Here is a 16,988-nt window from a genome sequence, read left to right on the forward strand (position 1 = left end):
CTCTGGGTCTTCCTTTCCTGTGGCAGCCCTCATGAGAGCTAGTTCCATCATAGCACTTGATGATTTTTGCAACTGCACTAAAACATTTTTTTAAAGTTCTTGAAATGTTCCGGATTAACGGACGTTCATGTCTTAAAATAATGATTGACTGTCGTTTCTCTTTGCTTATATGAGCCATAATACGGACTTGGTCTTTTACCAAATATGGCTATCTTCTGTATACCACCCCTATCTTGTCACAACACAACTGATTGGCTCAAATGCATACAGAAGGAAAGAAATTCTACAAATTAACTTTTAACAAGGCACACCTGTTAATTGAAATGTATTCCAGGTGACTACCTCATGAAGCTGGTTGAGAGACTGCCAAGATTGTGCAAAGTTGTCATCAAAGCAAATAGTGGCTACTTTGAAGAATCTCAAATATAGCATATATTTTGATTTTGTTTTAACACTTTTTTGGTTACTACATGATTCCATATGTGTTATTTCATAGTTTTGATGTCCTCACTGTTATTCTACAATGTAAGAATTAAGAAAAACACTGGAATGAGTAGGTGTGTCCAAACTTTTGACTGGTACTGTATATTAACAATATCTTGCCAAAGGCTGCTCTATTTTGAGAATATATCATATTCTTAGTTAAATCCTATGTAAGGGTTGGTTTTCCAACAGTCCATATCCCAGTGATTAATGGTAGGCCTAACCTATTTTAATTGAAAATTAAGAGATACAAAATCATCAGAAAAAAAGTGATATGACAGAACAATTTACTCGGGGAATCGGCCTTGCAAATCCACATGTTCAAGCAATTCATTTTACCATGAATCTCACTCACCACAATTTATAGCCTGCCATACCTGCATCAAACAAATTTAAACCGAGACGATTTTACCTCCTCAATAAAGACCAAGCGAAAGAGGAGGGACTTGAAGGTGCAATTTGCTGGCAATAGCGAGGTCTCGCTTTCCAAGCATTACATCCACAGAACAGCGCGAGGTGCCCCACGCGTACCAAACCGTCCAGCCGTTCACATTTGCGCTCATACTTCCGACTGCGCTCAGGATACATGGACAACTTTTTCGCTTTGTGAATGTCAGCAGGGAACATCTCTGAAATTGTAGTCACAAAAACAACTGTTCACTTCTTAACTGTGTTTTGATACAAGTCGAAAATGTGATTTCTCTCATGGGGATATAGCGTCGTACCATGGTTTTGGAACCTGGCGTCTCCACCAGGACATGGTAAGTGTACTGTACGAACATAATTGTACGTTATTAGTTACCCCTTTATGTGGAAATAGCTTAAGTCATATATGTATTGTATAAAGTGTGTATTATTGATGCCTATATATACATTATTATGAAAGTTAATTCTAGGAAGGAGGACAGGACAGCTACTATTTGCTGTTGTCCCCAACTTTTACACTCTAATTATGAAATTGCCATTCTTCTAAAGTTGTAAATCAATTTATTGATTTGTTTAGGAATCATGCTGTGGTATTGACCCAGCTTTTCATACATGTGTTGTGAGAGCTACTGTATATTGGAGATGGCCCCCAGCGCTGTCATAAGGCGTTTTAGTGTAGATAGCACAAATATGGATGGGTTATGGATTATGGACTGCTGTTACATATGACCATCACTGTATCATAGTTATTAACAACTCAGACCAAATGTATACAAGGAGTATTGGAAACTATCTATATTGAAAAAGATGAAACACCACTGCATGCCTATAGCTACTTAAAGTCAATCATTAGAATAGTCACATTTTAGATGGTTTCAAAGTAGCAAAACCCTCTTAATTTAACTACACACATTTTGTCCACATGTTGCCTACAGTACTATGTAATAACTCATTGTTATTAGTGTGCTTTTTTATGTCTTTATATGAACACTGCAGTAACATTACATCTGACACTTACATTGACTCGTTTTCATTTCTTTATTATTTAACCTTTATTTAACTATGTACACTGACACATTACATACGCTAGCCATGCAGACTATTTGCTAGAGCAATCAAGGTTAACCAATGTACCTTGATCAAAGGTTCTCCAGACATGCCTCTCTTCACCTGGCTCTGATAACATCCTGATTATCATTCAACTGTTTCTATACACCCTGTTATGTTAGTTCCGCATTTATCTGTAATGCGGTCCTATATCATCCTTCACTTTCAGTCAGTATTTCCGTTGACTGACAGTCATATGATACACTGGGCAGTAACTCCACTCTCTGACTAATCAAATCAAATGTATTACGCCTAAAAGCTTCACAAGAGTACACCTCTGATAAACCACAATAAATCTTTGGGCACTGTTTATGAATTCTTACGGGCACTGTTTAAGAATTGTAATCAGTATCTACAGCAGCTATGCTTCTGTTGATGCTGGGGTTATAGAGCACATGTGGTAATGTCTGTTTGGTTGATCCTCCGAGACAGACAGTGATCAGAGGTGTATAAAGCTGAGACTGAGAGCCAGGGGTCAAGGCAAGGCGAGTGTGTTCTGATGATTAGCTGGAACGACTAGAAGGGTGTTAATCTCTGCTCCATTGTGAGCTTCCCATCTGTCCGCCCGCCCGTCTGTTTGTCTGTCTATCTGTCTGTCTGATTGTCTGTCTATCTGTCTGCCTGTCTACCTTACTGCTTGTCTTTCTGTCTGTCTATCTGTCTGTCTGATTGTCTGTCTATCTGTCTGCCTGTCTACCTTACTGCTTGTCTTTCTGTCTGTCTATCTGCCTGTCTGCCTGCCTGACTGCCTGTCTGCCTGGTCAAAGTGAGCTTACGCAACAATCCAGGGGCCAGTCAATAAGGTGGTGGCGGTGCCATGCGATGGGCATGGTAGATACTAGTGAGAGGATGTGTCCTGATTAATGGCACGGAATGGAGAGGGCCTTGTTGGAGGGTCAATAGTCTCCACTTTCACATCACATTAGAACTCTGTGGAGCTGAAGGTTCGACATGAAAACAAACTCTCTTATAGCTTCCATTCGTATGTACACTTTACTCCCAGTCCCAGAACTCTCTGAGAAATTCTATATAATCTGAAGCTCTTTGTCTGTCTCATGGCCCGTACACAGCCAAGGCTCACACCGTCCTGTCCTGTTCCATGTGTTGAGCTGAGGAGAAAGCGAGATTTCTCTCTATTCGATTACAGGACTCAGTGTAGACATATCAAACTTTATCAAATGTATTTTTGATAGGTAGAGGACTACTCCACATGTTCACTTTGTAGAAATTAGTTAATGGATTTGGCAGAGGAAGTACAGCATGGGATTCTTGTCCTTATACTCAGTTCGTAATAAGAATGACTTGTTTGATGACTTTCTGCATTGCCATTTCTTCCACATTTACTCTAGGGCTCATGAACACCGTTATCAGTATGACGAGCAGAACATGAAAGCTGAATATAAGACTTTGTTTCACCCCAGTTGCTAATTCTAGACCATTTGCGCTGACCCCAGAAATGAACAGTGAGAGAACAATTAGACATGATCCTGTCTCTGCGATTTCTCACCATTTCTCCTGTTGGTCCAACCTCAGTACTGTCCAGACAGATTTGCTGGGTAATTTAAAAAAACATTGTTTAACCTTTATTTAACTAGGCAAGTCAGTTATTAAGAACAAATTCTTATTTACAAGGTGCTGCTATGAATTGTTTATTGCACATGTTCCTACTATTGGTTATAATTACTGAACTGAGCCTCTACTGACTGTGTGAATGAAACAATTATCATAAGATTACTGAGAGACTGGAAAACATTTAAAAAAGAAAACTAGTTTTCATAAAGCATTTAGTCCATAAAGCTTATGAAAACAGCTTTAAAATAATTTGTTAGTTGTGGGTCATTTATGAGAAAAGAGAATGTCCTGACTGAGACCCAATCACATTTTGTAGGAAAACCACAAGAGGGGAAAGTAGCTATTCAGCTAGCATACTGTAACATTCCCTTTTCTTAATCCTCAGTAAACATATTCAGTAATTGTTTAAGTTATATCATTTGCATCATTGTGGAACAAATGTTTCAAAATCAGGCATAGAGGAATAAACAGACAATGATTTTTTTCCATTCCATTATGGCAGTGCTGTACTATCCCTGAGTGCTTCCCTTTTTTGATTCCATCTCTTGTATTTGCCCTGGGTGGAGAGATTTTTTTTTTTTTGTGAGGATTTCTAAAACTCAGACAAGCAAGTAAGTAGTGGATCACCACAGGCACTGTCCTCATTATGAAAATCCTATTTTTAGAGATGTTTTCACAAAACAGATATGCTGGCACACACACACACACACACACACACACACACACACACACACACACACACACACACACACACACACACACACACACACACACACACACACACACACACACACACACACACACACACGCGCATACTGAATTAACATAATATTTATATTTACATATAAATTAATGATATGCTATGATAGAGAGTTGAGTTCCACTCTAAATGTTATGAATGAAAATAATGAATTGGGGCCCTTGTTGACATAAAACAAGTCCTGTATGACACCTCTAAGTAATGCTTATCACACGTAAATATAATGATGTCACTTAACCATCACAGTACACCTGAGTGAGCAGGAGGTGTAGACTGTAATGAGGGTAATACTTCCTTGTGTTTTTGTCATTAGAACCTTCTAACCTTCAGAGTTCCAAAATAATATGTTACTGTAAATAACATGTTACTGCAAATAATATGTTACTGTAAATACTATGTTACTGCAAATAATATGTTACTGTAAATAATATGTTACTGCAAATACTATGTTCCTGTAAATAATATATTACTGTAAATAATATGTTACTGCGAATAACATGTTACTGCAAATAACTATGTTACTGTAAATAATATGTTAATGCAAATAATATGTTACTGTAAATAATATGTTACTGCAAATAATATGTTACTGTAAATATTATGTTACTGTAAACAATTTGTTACTGCAAATAAAATGTTACTGTAAATAATATATTACTGTAAATAATATGTTACTGCGAATAACATGTTACTGCAAATAATGTATTTCTTCTAGACTTTTGGGGTTGGAATGGTGGACATATTTGTCAGCCTCAAACAAACTGTCAGCCTCAGACACCCAGTAGATAGAAAACAAACTGTCAGCCTCAGACACCCAGTAGATAGATAACAAATTGTCAGCCTCAGACACCCAGTAGATAGATAACAAACTGTCAGCCTCAGGCACCCAGTAGATAGATAACAAACTGTCAGCCTCAGGCACCCAGTAGATAGATAACAAACTGTCAGCCTCAGACACCCAGTAGATAGATAACAAACTGCCAGCCTCAGACACTCAGGAACCAAATTCTTTGACTTCCGCATGTATTCCCAAGAGCCAGGCCCTGAATAGACTCACAGAACCCTGCGTAAATACCCAGAGCCTGGCCCTGCATAGACTTTCACAGCCTGGCCCATAGACTCTCAGTGCCTGGCCATGCATAGACTCCACGAGCCTGGCCCATAGACTCTCAGTGCCTTGCCCATAGACTCCCAGAGACTGGCCGACAGACTCTCAGAGACTGGCCCAAAGACTCTCAGAGCCTGGCCCATAGACTCCCAGAGCCTAGCCCATAGACTCCCAGAGCCTGGCCCATAGACTCTCAGAGCCTGGGGAACACAGGAACAGCATGCCACGAAGATAGCATGCGACAGGATAACATGCCGCGGTGATAGCATGCCACGGGGATAGCATGCCACGGGGATAGCATGCCACGGGATAGCATGCCCCAGGGATAGCAGAGCTTTAAGGAGAGCCTTATCTGAATTTCGTTATACACATCACTGCCTTTATGAATTAGCTTTGTTGCTACAGCACCTGCTCTTATACTGACGTCAAGCAATGGCAACATAAACTTAGCCAGTGATGTATTCACCCAAACAAATGGCTCTTATCTTTTCCCCTATCTTCCGTTTATTTGAGTTGAAGAAAGTTGCTCTACATTAAGTAAACACATTATTTACTCACTGTAGAACATCAGCAATTTAACAGTATTGGCAATCCTTCAATGAAAAGTTGTACCAGAGCATTAACAGATATTTTTATACTTCAGAAGCTTGTTGTTAGGAGACCAGTCATACATTAGTTTTAATACACCTTCTTTTACACTCAGTGTAGTTAATGATATTTGCAATAGCATTAACTACACCGAGTGTAAAAATATTTTGCATGGTGAAATATGAGCTGAAGTTTTCAAGGAAATGTCTGGCACAAAGCTGTAGCAACAGCAGCTGCTCTCACTCTCTCTCTCGCTCTCTCTGTCTTTCTCTCCCCACCACTGACACTTCCCATCTCTCTCTCTCTCTCTCTCTCTCTCTCTCTCTCTCTCTCTCTCTCTCTCTCTCTCTCTCTCTCTCTCTCTCTCTCTCTCTCTCTCTCTCTCTCTCTCCCCTCTCTCTCTTGCTCTCAATCTTCCCATCTCTCTCTTGCTCTCTCGCTCACTCTCTCTCTCTCTCTCTCTCTCTGTGTCTCTCCCGCTCTCTCTCTGTCTCTCTCCCACTCTCTCTCTGTCTCTCTCTCTTTCTCTTCCTCTCTCTCTCTCTCACTATATATATTTCCCCCTCCCTCCATCTCCGGTCCAGACTCCAAACCATTCATTTACTCTACCCCCTGACTGGCCAGGACAAGTCTCCCAAGTTTTCTTAGACCCCGGATGGAAGAGACAGGGCTTCATACACAGCAGACAGAGGCAGAGTACTTCTTTCTATAATCCATCACAACCTTCTCCTCTCTACTCTGCTCAGTGGGATGGTTTGTATAAATTTGCACAGGAGGCGTGGAGCAGAGTAGAGGGGAGGCAGAATTCCTTGGCCTTGCAACATCAGAGTTGATAGAAGTCCATGACACCCAGACAGCAAACTGTGAGCAGTGTTTACCCTTAATGGAAAGCAAGTGAGAAATCATGCTAGTTTATTACCACAGGATGAGATGCCTGCCACTCTGTCCTCAACCCCATGACGTCTGAACTATGCTATAAATACATATAGCTCTGTCCTCCCTGGACTCTTCAACTGAATTTCACACTGCAGCATTCTCCCCTGTGAGTTCAGTAATATCACAAATATGCACCCTAGCTTACTGTACAAAGGTTATGGGACTTTATTTTGAGATCAAATTTCCACTCTAGTCTGATTCAGGATGACACATGTCCAATTTCAGTTCCCATCAAGAGTTTAGTGGAGTTTAGTGTTGTTTACAGTTACAGTGCATTAGGAAAGTATTCAGACCCCTTGACTTTTTCAACATTTTGTTACGTTACAACCTTATTCAAAAATGTATTTTCCTCATCAATCCACACACAATACCCCATAATGACAAAGCAAAAACAGGACTAGATTTTTTGGCAAATTAATACAAATTTAAAACTGAAATATCGTATTTACATAAGTATTCAGACCCTTTACTCAGTACTTTGTTGAAGAACCTTTGGCAGTGATTACAGCCTCAATTCTTCTTGGGTATGACGCTACAAGCTTGGCACACCTGTATCTGGGGAGGTTCTCCCATTCTTCTCTGCATTGCCTCTCAAGCTCTGTCAGGTTGGATGGGGAGCGTCGCTGCACAGATATTGTCAGGTCTCTCCAGAGATGTTCAAGTCCGGGCTCTGACTGGGCCACTCAAGGACATTCAGAGACGCACTCATGCGTAATCATGCGTTGTCTTGGCTGTGTGCTTAGGGTCGTTGTTCTGTTGGAAGGTGAACCTTCGCTCCAGTCTAAGGTCCTGAGCGCTCTGGAGCAGGTTTTCATCAAGGATCCCTCTGTAATTTGCTCCATTCATCTTTGCCTCGATCCTGACTACTCTTTCAGTCCCTGACGCTGAAGAACATCCCCACAGCATAATGCTGCCACCACCATTGTTGACAGTAGGGATGATGCCAAGTTTCCGTCAGATGTGAAGCTTGGCATTCAGGCCAAAGAGTTGAATCTTGGTTACATCAGACCAGAGAATCTTGTTTCTCATGGTCTGAGAGTCTTTAGGTACCTTTTGGCAAACTCCAGACGGGCTGTCATGTGCCTTTTACTGAAGAGTGGATTCCGTCTGGCCACTCTACCATAAAAGCCTGATTGGTGGAGTGCTGCAGAGATGGTTGTCCTTCTGGAAGATTCTCACATCAACACAGAGGAACTCTAGAGTTCTGTCAGAGTGACAATCGGGTTCTTGGTCACCTCACTGACCAAGGCCCTTCTTACCCAATTGCTCAGTTTGGCTGGGCAAGACGTCTAGAAACGTTTCCAGCTCTATTAAGAGTCTTGGTGATTCCAAACTTCTTCCATTTAAAAATGATGGAGGCCACTGTGTTCTTGGGGACCTTCAATGCTACAAACATTTTTTGGTACCCATCCCCAGATCTGTGCCTTGACTCAATCTTGCCTCGGAGCTCTACGGACAATTCCTTCGATCTCATGGCTTGATTTTTGCTCTGACATGCACTGTCAACTGTTGGACCTTATATAGACAGGTGTGCATTTCCATATTATGTCCAATCAATTGAATTTACCACAGGTGGAATCCAATCAAGTTGTAGTAACATCTCAAGGATGATCAATAGAAACAGGATGCACATGAGCTCAATTTTGAGTCTCATAGCAAAGGGTCTGAATACTTATGTAAATAAGGTATTTCATTTTTTTACTGAAAAACATTTGCAAAAATTTCTATAAACCTGTTTTCGCTTTGCCATTATGAGGTATTGTGTGTACATTGATGAGGAACATATATTTTTGAATAAGTCTGTAACGCAACAAAATGTTGAAAAAGTCAAGGGGTCTGAATACTTTCCTAATGCACTGTATTTAACAACTATCAAAAGTTAATGTTAACGATGCACACAGCCATTAGTTTTGAAAGTGGGTCCCTGTTTTTTGAGTACTACGCCATTCATTTTGTGTGATATGTTACGTATTTTGCAATTTGTGTGATATGGTACAAATCCAACGTGTGCAATATGTTATGAATTTGTTTTGCTTAAGATCCCAGAGTGTTGTCTTTAATCGTAAGATATAATGTTGATATAGGCCAGCTCTTTATTTTGGTCAGTTCTGCGGGAATTCCTGTCATGTTATTGTGTTTCTTGGGGAAATCTTTCATTTATTCGTATTATTTTTAATATTGTGAAGAATGTTGCTTGTTTTCAAAGTGATCAATGCAACAGAGTTGTCTGGACAGCTCCTGACTGGACCTAGATGGCGGAGGATCCATCCTACATCCGGACACATAAAACATGTTAAATAGCAAACGCTCCCAATATCTTTATCATGTGCTCATGTTCTTTTTAAGAATTATGGTTTGCCCATGAGAAAGGTTTGCAGTGTGTACGATTCATTTTTCTGTTCTGTTCTGCAAAAAAAGGTTAAGGGGAAAGAGAAAACATTCTATTAGAGGAAGTGTCTAAATTTCAAATCAATAGCAAACTTGTTTCATTTTATGAAGCTCAAAGAGCCTCAGCATGCTGCCAATGGGAATGACACTGATGCCAGCTGCTATTATTGATTTGTTTAAGCCAGTGTTTTTAGAGGCTTTGGCGTGAATGGTGACGCTGCTTGACATTGGCTGAGTCATACAATTCACTATTCAGACCCCCTGTGTCTGTGTTTGAAAGGCTCTGATCATCTGGTTGAGCTTCCCTGTCCTTTAGTACGTTTTATGGTCAAATACTGCACATTTTTGACAGACAAAGACCAAAAACCATATTTTCCATAAATGTTCTATTAATCAATTTGAAATGTTGTCCATAAAGGTTCACATTCACCCCCAGTATAAAGAAAGGAAAATGTATACTAACACATTTGTTTTTAGGTTAATGTTTATTTTGAACCAAACAGGAACTGAATGCTAGTCGAGGTAATTGAGATAATATGTACATGTAGGTAGAGTTAAAGTGACTATGCATAGATAATAAACGGAGAGTAGCAGCAGCGTAAAAGAGGGGGGAGGGGGGCAATGCAAATAGTCTGAGTAGCCATTTGATTAGCTGTTCAGGAGTCTTACGGCTTGAGGGTAGAAGCTGTTAAGAAGCCTTTTGGACCTAGACTTGAATCTCCGGTACCGCTTGCCGTGCGGTAGCAGAGAGAACAGTCTATGACTAGGGTGGCTGGAGTCTGACAATTTTTAGGGTCTTCCTCTGACACTGCCTGGTATAGAGGTTGTAGGCTGAGCAGTTGCCATACCAGGAAGTGATGCAACCAGTCAGGATGCTCTCGATGGTGCAGCTGTAGAACTTTTTGAGGATCTGAGGACCCATGCCAAATCTTTTCAGTCTCCTAATGGGGAATAGGCTTTGTCGTGCCCTCTTCACGACTATGGATGGGTATCGTTAAGATTTTAATGGTATTACTACTCTTACCGATACTGCTTATTGATCCAGTACTTTAACAGTATTCTTATCGATTCTTATTTTTTTTTTTTTTTTTTTTTTTAAATCTAAAAAAATTAAGAACAGAATTAACATTGCTTTATTTTCTGAAATGTAAAACAAATAAAATAAACAATTATTTACAGCAAAAGAAACAGCAATGTTTTGAACAAATCACTATTATAGACTCTAATGTTGTGATGATGGAAATGTAAAACAAATGAAAAAAGCAATATTTTCCTGCAAAAGAACGTAGATCGGGCAGCGAGAGATGAACCACGAGCCAGGCAGTCGAAAACTGTGCCTTTCTCTGCCTGTACATGATGCACTTTCGATAGATGTCTGGACAGATTGCTCGTGTTTCCGCCCTTACAAGCAAAAGTCGTATTGCACTTGTGGCAACAAGCATTGTCAGCATCTACTCTGGTGAAGCGTAACCACACATTTGAACGTTTAGCTCTCTCCGCCATCGTCACTAAACCTCGAGACTTCTTTACTATTAGATTTTGTGCACCAGCTGTTGTTTACAAATATACACAGACCGCCACCCCTTGTCTTTCCAGAGGCTGCTGTTCTATCTTGCCGATACAGTGTAAAGCCCACCAACTGTATGTTATCCATGTCGTCGTTCAGCCACGACTCGGTTAAAAATAAGATATTACAGTTTTTAATGTCCTGTTGGTAGGATATACGTGATCGTAGTTCGTCTATTTTATTATCCAATGATTGTATCTTGGCCAATAGGACCAATGGTAAAGGCAGATTACCCACTCGCCGTCAGATCCTTACAAGGCACCACCACGACCTACAGTATGTCCCCAATATCTCTGTCTCTTTCTCCTGCGAATGATGGGGATGAGGGCCTTGGCGGGTGTCTGAAGTAAATCCTTTGCGTCCGGCTCGTTAAAGAAAAAGTATTCTTCCTGTCCGAGGTGGGTAATCGCTATCCTGATATCTAGAAACGTTTCCAGTTCCTGCTTTTCCATGTTAAACTGGCTGGCACAGACCAATGGGCCAGAGCCACATTGGTTCATTGTTCCAAGTTTCCAACACTTTCCAAAGGAGGTATTTATAGTCTTGGGATTATTAGTGCATTCATTAACTGCACACTACATGACATTTGGACAGACAGTCACATGAATCTCCCATTTTAGTCATTTGTCTTTAATCAGGTTCATAAGCCAGCCACACAGTCATGCAACACTTGTATTGCTTGCATAATGTCACCAGGATTATGGCACCAATAAACCGACTCATTCATCTTTGCCCCCAATTTCTTTATTATATGGCTTTGTGCTGTATACAGTTAGGTTAGAAACACACATTTATTTGACTGTTAGTGTAGCCTACATAACTGTTTGTGTCACAGGATCAAGGGATTTCACATACTTGTCAACATGTCTACGTCAAACTGGCAACCCGACTACTAGTGTATATGAACATGAATTATATGACTGCTGTTGCTGTTGCCGTTACCCTTTTCCCTATTATTTGGAGCCGTTTAAATCAAGGACCGTGTAATTGTCAAGTAATAGACCCTAAAACTCTTATTTGTTACTTTTTTGTTACGCTAATCAGTGTAATGGTTGTCATTATACTTGTGAATATGGCCCAGTAATATCATATCAGGCAACATAGGGGCTACCTTTATGTTTGTCAATATTGAATGATTATTACTGATGTAATAGGCCATAAAGTATAATGGGATAAACAAAGTAGTATCTTTCCCATTTCAGGATGCCAGGTTGGGCTTTTAGTAATCCTATACTCGATAAAGCCTTTTTATACCTTTAATGTGCAGGCTCTTAAGATGCTCTGACAGCATTCATCATTATTAAATATCCTTAACCCTTGAGGGAAGTTGATCGTTTTTTGTTGTTGATTATGCCTTGGATAGCTTTATTCTTAACAGTCAGGGACAACAATAGTGTTTTGCTCGCTTTGAAATAATTAGAATATTGCCAATTTATGGCCTACGGGACTGAATAGGAAATGATGGACATTCAGGAAGACTTTGGACTTTGCTCAGAGGTCTTGAATACAGATGAGGGAACCCAGACTGTTTCTTAGTGAATCGTAAAATTGTAGGGTGTGTTAGGTTGTAAAAATATGTAAACCATTCAAATCAGTGTGAGACAGGAGGTTGTATTGTTCTGAGGTGAAGCAGTCAGCTTGTGGTTAAATATACGTTTCTGTACAAGGCATTCTCCCTCCCATGTATTGGTGAGCAGGCCTGTGAAGTTACCACTGTACTCTTTTTAACGTGTTACTGTAAGACCACCTCGATCAGCAGCACATTATAATGATATTGTATGCCATATTAGTAAAAGTTCTTGGATATACACCCTTTTATGGTCTTTGTGAAAGTACAAGTCAACACCACTCAAACAGTTCTACAGGAATCCCATCTACTCTACTGGGAACGTTACTGAGGTTATTACTGTTTATGTCTGTGGAGGTATTAAAAACGTAGACATGAGCGGGACCTATAGGGATTTTAGAATTACCCATAAAGATACTGCATTCCAGATGGGAGGCCCAATGCAAACCCTAACGATATGTAACTTTAGCACTACCTCACTGTTCTGAAACCCACTAGAGCCAATGTCCGTGACCCCGGGGAAATGTAATTAGCATAATACAGCAATACCCATCAAATTCCATCTGTTTAAGCTAGAGATCTGTTTTTTTTTCTCAGTCCACCGCATCCGCCTTTGTCGGCCTTCTGTATCTGTGGTGGAAGGTGGTAGAGCTACCGTGCTGTTTATTAGACCTGGAGACATCCCCAAAAATCGGTCTTCTCATGAAAACGTCTGTAGCGTCCAAATGGTATGGGCTATGGAAAGATGGTACTCTCACGAACACCATGGTGTTCTCCGTTTTGCTCTACAACCCCCACAAGTGTCACAGGACTGGTCTGAGGCAGAAGAGGCTACAGAGGGGAGAACGGCTCATAATAATGGCTGGAACGGAGCAAATGGAATTGTATCAAACACCTGGGATACCATTTCACCTATTCCGCTCCAGCCATTACCATGAGCCTGTTCTCCCCAATTAAGGTGTCACTAACCTCCTGTGGTCTGAAGGTAACCTGGTACCAGACTGAAAAATTAATGGAAGTGATAAGGGCATTTCCACGTGAAGGTATACGGGTAATTCCACAATATTTTCTTTCTTATTTTTTTCTATCTATCAGATATAATGCAGACACATCAACACGTTCTTCCTTTTGATTTATTTTTGGACTCTGTTTTTCCATGTGTGAGTCTGTTATTCAATGTGTTTCTATGGGCTAATAGCAGTAAGGCCAAATTCAATGTTACATCAATCATTTTTTAATATATATTTTTTTATATCTACAGGGGTCCTAAAATGTACCATCTTAAAACAATTCCATATGTTAGCTTAGTTGAAACCCATCCTCGGGCCCTTAGGCCTTCATTTGTTTTTACTTTGTTTTTTTAAATGTATTTGAGTTTTTTATGTAACTTTTCTTTGGATTTCTTCCACTTTGACATGCAGACAATAAATGGGCCTATATACAGTATACTGTGTTACTATAGTGGTGAGAGTGCTTCACTTTGAAGTGTGTGTGTCTATCAATTATACTTCTGTATTGAATGTGTGGCTTTCAGTAGTCATGGCAATGAGCATACCTTAGGAGATGGAATGAGAGGGTACTAAGTACTGAATGGGACCGCTTAAGTTGTTACATCCCTCCAACAATAGCCACATTTCCAACACCACTCTAAGGTGTCTTCAGCCAGGTTATCACAATCTGCCCTTGCCTTCGAGCCAATAGGTGCAGTTTGACTTTTATTTCTTTGGCCATAGAATTTTAAAAGGCTCTGAGTCAGAATATTGAGGCCTACAATGAATTTATTCCTCTCAAGGCACTTATGTAAAGTCCAGTGTTTTTATTGGTCCTACTCCTGCAGCTGGTATTCTATCAACAGAAGATTCATTCTCTAGTATTAGCAGCTCTAAGTAATACTGTTGAAACACACTGCTACAGTCTATTGCTATTTTGAACATTTGGTGATGACTTCAATCTGAGTGTTTGCTTTAGTGAAGGGTTTGACAATCACCTCAGGTGTTGTATTTATACCTGCTGAAGCATTTTCAAACACCAAGTTCAGCTTCTTTCTGTTTCATAAAATGTCCTGAACTCTTTTTGGTGCTCTGAACCGTTCTGTAATTTACATTCGGGGGGAAAAAGTCTATGAAATATCATCGAATGACTTCTATTATAATGAATCAATATCATGCTGATAAACAACCTGAGAGGGGTTTTAGATAGTCAGTCACAGCAGAAACTTCTCTCTGTAATCTCTCCCAATGACATCAGTGGATTGTTAGTTAGCCTACTGACTCCATAATTAATCATTAAACTCTCCTAATTAATTTTAAATAGTTGTTCTATACTTATAGGAAGTAATGTATGTTTTGGGAGATAAAGAGATACTCTGGAGGCATGGCTGCACACTGTATCCACATGATGTGCATTATTAATGGTTTGGCAAATTGCTATTTTCATACTCGGCTGCATCCACATGCCCAGAGCAGAGCTGAGAGCGTTGGTGCCGAGCAGGAGAACTCAGTAAATATGATGTCAGGAGTAGCACAAGTAAGAGCATTAAGAGCCCCAAAACCATCATTAAACCCAAATTAGCATTTAAATGAAATTGGAAATCCATCAGGGAGAGTGTGTGTAGTATTCAGTATAATGAGAAAGTTTCCTTGAGGCTGATGCTGCTTTTGTGGCATGCGGCATCCCCCACACCCAACAGTAACAGGTTGGCTTCTACCTGACACATATGGTTCCCTCGGTGCATTAGTCCACAGTTGAATTAGGGAAAAGTTGAAAGGAAAATGTCTTAAATTTGTTGAGTAGTAATATATCAAATATCATTATATCATGGTAAGTGAAAGTATAAAACTTGTGAAAATTGTTAATAGTGATTGAATGAATACACTGTCTGGATCAAACCTTAGACCAGGAACAGGAAGCAGCCAATGATTTGTAAATATGTGGCAAATGTGAGTCTGGTAAGAGGTCAGAGGTCAGACGTCATGTTCCTTGATTAGAATGGGGGATTAATGAGCTGTGGACCAATAGGGGAAACCTGAGTCAGATGACAGGGTGTCCCTCCACAACACAACGCTGGACCAACAGGGGAAACCTGAGCCAGATGACAGGGTGTCCCTCCACAACACAACGCTGGACCATCAGGGGAAACCTGAGCCAGATGACAGGGTGTCCCTCCACAACAAAACGCTGGACCAACAGGGGAAACCTGAGCCAGATGACAGGGTGTCCCTCCACAACACAACGCTGGACCATCAGGGGAAACCTGAGCCAGATGACAGGGTGTCCCTCCACAACACAACGCTGGACCAACAGGGGAAACCTGAGCCAGATGACAGGGTGTCCCTCCACAACACAACGCTGGACCAACAGGGGAAACCTGAGCCAGATGACAGGGTGTCCCTCCACAACACAACGCTGGACCATCAGGGGAAACCTGAGCCAGATGACAGGGTGTCTCTCCACAACACAACGCTGGACCAACAGGGGAAACCTGAGCCAGATGACAGGGTGTCCCTCCACAACACAACGCTGGACCAACAGGGGAAACCTGAGCCAGATGACAGGGTGTCCCTCCACAACACAACGCTGGACCAACAGGGGAAACCTGAGCCAGATGACAGGGTGTCCCTCCACAACACAACGCTGGACCATCAGGGGAAACCTGAGCCAGATGACAGGGTGTCCCTCCACAACACAACGCTGGACCAACAGGGGAAACCTGAGCCAGATGACAGGGTGTCCCTCCACAACACAACGCTGGACCATCAGGGGAAACCTGAGCCAGATGACAGGGTGTCCCTCCACAACACAACGCTGGACCATCAGGGGAAACCTGAGCCAGATGACAGGGTGTCCCTCCACAACACAACGCTGGACCATCAGGGGAAACCTGAGCCAGATGACAGGGTGTCCCTCCACAACACAACGTTGGACCAACAGGGGAAACCTGAGCCAGATGACAGGGTGTCCCTCCACAACACAACGCTGGACCACTGTCAGTCAGACTCTTAACTCTCACATGACAAACATTGGCTGCAGTCTGGAAACTCAGTAATGATGATCTTGTTTCCAGCATCAACTGAGGTTGGAGTTGCACTCAGATGAGACTACAGAGACACATCCTTACTTGTAAGATTTCATGTATATATGGCTTTTGGCAAAAAAGCGTTAGCAAATTACAAGCACAATTTTTACAGTGCATTCGGAAAGTATTCAGACCCCTAGAATTTTTCCACATTTTGTTACGTTACAACCTTATTCTAAAATGGATTAAATTATTATAAAAACCTTATTTACATAAGTATTCAGACCCTTTGCTATGCGACTCGAAATTGAGCTCAGGTGCATCCTGTTTCCATTGATCATCCTTGATGTGGTCCACCTGTGGTAAATTCAAATGATTGGACATGATTTGGAAAGGCACACACCTGTCTATATAAGTTCCCACAGTTGATAGTGCATGTCAGAGAAAAACCAAGCCATGAGATCGAAGGAA

The 16,988-nt window shown here is 41.0% G+C and overlaps 1 protein-coding gene across 2 annotated transcripts in view; it reads left to right on the forward strand.

Moving 5' to 3' along the window:
• The first annotated feature begins 964 nt into the window (after nucleotides 1–964).
• Nucleotides 965–16,988, forward strand: part of LOC129829478 (5-hydroxytryptamine receptor 4-like) — a 117,322-nt gene continuing 101,298 nt past the window's right edge. For both annotated transcript variants that reach the window (XM_055891182.1, XM_055891183.1), the window contains exon 1: nucleotides 965–1,244. The gene's annotated coding sequence lies outside the window, so the exon portion shown is untranslated. The remainder of the gene's footprint in view (nucleotides 1,245–16,988) is intronic.

The sequence above is a fragment of the Salvelinus fontinalis genome, chromosome 31, assembly GCF_029448725.1.
Source record: "Salvelinus fontinalis isolate EN_2023a chromosome 31, ASM2944872v1, whole genome shotgun sequence".
Lineage (NCBI taxonomy): Eukaryota > Metazoa > Chordata > Actinopteri > Salmoniformes > Salmonidae > Salvelinus > Salvelinus fontinalis.